The sequence below is a fragment of the Pteropus alecto genome, unplaced genomic scaffold (assembly GCF_000325575.1).
Source record: "Pteropus alecto unplaced genomic scaffold, ASM32557v1 scaffold171, whole genome shotgun sequence".
In the NCBI taxonomy this organism is placed as follows: Eukaryota; Metazoa; Chordata; class Mammalia; order Chiroptera; family Pteropodidae; genus Pteropus; species Pteropus alecto.
The window spans coordinates 76,286-80,508 of NW_006431925.1; the positions used below are offsets into that span (position 1 = coordinate 76,286).

General features: G+C 41.2%; 1 pseudogene; it reads left to right on the forward strand.

Moving 5' to 3' along the window:
• Positions 1-91: 91 nt before the first annotated feature.
• On the forward strand, positions 92-210 carry LOC112475577 (annotated as a pseudogene).
• The last annotated feature ends 4,013 nt before the right edge of the window (positions 211-4,223 follow it).

Consider the following 4,223-nt stretch of genomic DNA (forward strand, 5'->3'; position numbering starts at 1 on the left):
GGAAAAAATAGTGCAATAAATACCCACATTCCCCTCATCCATATTAAACAGTTATCGAGTTTACCATATTTTCTTTTTAAAATGCTGTCTTGTCTACGGCCATGCTGCCCTGAACAAGCTCGATCTTGTCTGATCTCGGAAGCTAAGCAGCGTCGGGTCTGGTTAGTACTTGGATGGGAGACCACCTAGGAAGACCAGGTGCTGTAGGCGTAAAAAATAAAAAAATAAGGGATGGTAAGCTGACAAGGTCCTTGCAATCTGTGAGGTCAACCGAGGATTGCCTTGCCTAAAAAATAAAAATAAAAATAAAAAAATAAAATTCTGTGTTTAACATTATTTGTGCCCTGAAATATGTTCCAATTTAAATACCAGAAAGATCTGGAAAAAGGTATGAGCTGGCTTTGTCAGCCACACATCACATCTTTTCAAGTGACACATCAGTGGGCTCTCCAATAAGCTCACCACTAACACCTGGGATCTAATGCTGGGAAAGGTGGAAGGGAACCCTCCATTATACATCACGTGGTAGGGTTAAGGTGGTGCCTGTGGTCGGTTGTTTCCGTAATACGAGAAATCCAACCACATCAGAGCAAAGGCTTTTTCTTCAAAGGGAACATTTATTTACATGCCACACTCCACCATCATTAAACAATGAATGAGTATAAAGCCCACTGACGAGGAAACTTTTCAAGGAAGAATCATCCAGGGCCAATGAGGGGCTTTCTTCTGCTGGGGCCTCTATTCCATTCCATTTGTGCTAGGAGATCTGAGGGGGAACTCACACCTATAGATTAAACTTCTACCTCCAGCCCGATGATCTTCACATTGAGAGCCCCAGTCCACACTCTCTCCCCAACTCTAGATGAGTAATCCTAAATGACTTCTAGCACCTTCACCTGGATGCCTCATGAGCATGTCAAACTCAAGAGTCCAAAACGGAACTAATTATTTCCATTTTCTTTCCAAACACTCTTCTTAAAAGCCCCAGTACTCTTGAATTTAACTTTCACAAACCACTCCTAAGTGACCCTGAAAGTCCTCGACTTTTTTTTATTGAGGCAAAATCCACATAACATCAAAATTAACCATTAACCATTTTAAAGTGTACGATTCAATGACATTTAGTACACACGCTGTGTTGTGCAGCCAATAAATTTTCATCATCTCAAAAGAAAACCTCATACTCATTAAACAATCACTCATCGCATCTCCCTCTCCATCCCAGCTCCTGAAAACACAGTTGACTTTCTATCTCTATGAATTTGCCAATTCTGGATGTTTAATGTGAACGGAATCATGCAATATTTGACATTTTGTGCCGGGATTCCTCAACCTTGAATGTTTTCAAGATTCTTCCATGTTGTAGCATCGGTATTTCATTCCTTTTTTATGGCTGAATAATATTGCATTGTCTGGGTATACCACATTTTATTTATCCATCCACCAGTTGATAGACATTTGGGTCATTTCCACTTTTTGGCTATTGTGTATAGTGCTGTTATGAATGTTCAAGTATTTGAGTACTTATTTTTATTTTGGAGTATACTTAAGTATAGAATTCCACTAGGAGTGGAATCGCTGGGTTGTATGGTAACTTTATGTTTAACTTGCTGAGCAACCGCCAAACTTTTCTCCAATGGCTGCACCATTTTACATTGACGTTGTGCATTTTGCACTCTTACAGCAATGTAGGGGTGCTTTAATTTTTTCACATCCTTGCCAACACTTATTTTCTCTCTCTGTCTTTTTTTAATTCTAGTCATCCTACTGGGTGGTTGTCTCATAACATGATTTTTTGTTTGTTTGTTTGTTTATTTTTGCATTTCCCTAATGCAAATGACTAATGATGGTCAAACATCTTTTCAGGTGCTTGTTTGCCATTTGTATGTCGTCTTTAGAGTAATATTTTCAATTCATTTGTTCTTTTTTTATAAAGTCCCTGACTTTTTTTTTTTATTGAGAACTAAACTTGGATCTCAGGTATGTATGACAGTCACTTAGATGAGTTCCCAGCAGTTGCAGTAGAGGAAGCTTTCGCTTCTCTACTTGTTTACTTGTACTCTTTTTGAGTGAGGAGTTATGAATAAATTAAAAAAATTAATCAGGGCTCTGGTAAATCTTTTGTCTTGGTTAAGGGCATTATAATTGACACAGTTAGTCATCCAAATGAAAAATTTGCAGTAAACCGTGACTCCCCTCTCTCCTTAACTGCCTAAGTCTACTCAGTTATTGTGTAATATTAAGAGGAACCAAATTTATAGCTCACTTTAGAATAATAATAAAGTTTATGGTAATGTGTTCTTGGATACTAACTTTCATCCTGGCTTAATTTTTTAGCAATACTTGTATTTTTTATTCAACCAATGACTTATTTTGGGACAGTTAAATTATTTGCACCTTTTCACTATTTTTTTTTAAAAACACATCTTCTATAAACAATCTTATGCTTACACTTTTGCTCTCACTCATGACTGATGTTTCCTGATTATACCCAAACTTGGTACCATGTGACAGTGATGATGTTCGATAACTGCTCCTGTAATTGTGGAATGGAGATTGAAGGTGCAGAGGAGAAATGAAAGTGGAAGCAGCTGAATGTGTGCGAAAGTAAGATTCGAATTCCATATAATGGAGGCTAGAAGTCAAACAAGCTTCTGTACACTTTGGCCAGGACACCGAGGTGTCTTCCTTCTCTAGAAACTGGAAGAGGGCCTAAAGCCATCCCTTTTATCGAAAGCTTCAAAGTGCAGCATCAGCCTTGGACCAAAGGAGAAGGACGATTGCAAGGAGAGAGAGGACAGGGTCGCAGCACAGGTTCTCTATCCCGGTTCAGCTTGTGGAAGAGAGAGGTCATGAGCAAAAAATGAAAACACCCTTTTCCCTAACACTTTCTGAGTGACACCAAGGCACAAGCAGAATTGCTTTGCTGCTGGAATGTCAGTCCTTCACCAAGGAAAGGGGGAAAAGATGATGAACATCACTGAGGCATGCGACATTGGGGGTTGGGGGCTCTAGAATTTCAAAGAAAACACAGCATCATTTTGATCTCGATGCTTCTTCAGTCATGGGACATAAGTGGTGGTTCAGTGGTGGCACAACAGATAGTGCTGTGGTGCCTTGATGTAGCTTCTCAGGTTGTGTGTCAGGCTTGGCAGGATAGAGGAAGTCAGTGCCAGAGAGGATACTTGGAACTCCATGGATTGGCAAAGGACTCGTTTGTGAGCACTTGTGAGGAACTTCCTTTTGGGAACTTCTAGAAAACTATGTGGCAGGAGAGGAAGAAAGGGATGTGAGTGAGGTACTTGGAACCTAAAGGTTGTATGTTAGAAGCAAAATATAGGTGACTCATGGACAAGAGCCTGAGGGCGGGGCCCAACTGCAAGGCTGTGGAGTAGACGGTATGCCTGGAAAGGCTTGCTCACCTCTGTGTGGTCCGTGTGGTCACGAGAGTGAGTGCAGCGGAGGCCACCTGCTGAATCACTTATCAGAAGCCCCCCATAGTAACCAGAATCTAGAGGTTATTTCTAAGAAAATAGCCTCTTTTCTCATTTTGAGGCTAACGGAGGAAGCTAATGTTCCCCTCTACCCCCATTCCCACTGCTCCCCACCCTAAGCACACTGAGAGTGGATTTTTGAGCCCGAGTTTGAATCAGCTCTAATGAAGCCCACTCAGCATCCTGCTCTATGCCAAATCAGAGTGTGAGTGTGGGTGAGAGAAAAGGAAGGGGGAGGGGAATCTGGGGGAGAGGCTGCTGCTGAGGGTGTCCTTGTAGTATAAATAAATGCAAAGGGAGCTTATGGAATGACTAGGGTGGAAGGAGGGGGACGAATGCAGTGAGTAAAGCAAACAGCCTCTAGGTGTCTAGGTTGATCTCAGAAAAAACCTAAGAGAGTCCAGAACCGGATGTGGCAGCTTCCTGTTTCACATCGCACACAGCCCCACAAAGAGCAGCAATGTTTATCAGCCACATCAAGATTGCTACAGCTGTCTGCTTGAATCTATGAATTAATTTGGGGAGAATTATCATCTTTAAAATGTTGAATGTTCCAAGCTGTAACATTTAGCAATATTTGGGATTCAAGAAAGAGAAACCTGCCTTATAGTGGTGCAGACAAAAAAAGTTTATGTTTCCCACATGACAAGCAGTCTGGAGGTGGGCAGTGCAAGGTTGTTGCAAAGTCCGCACAATGTTACTCATAAGTGTAACAACATCTATCTGCAC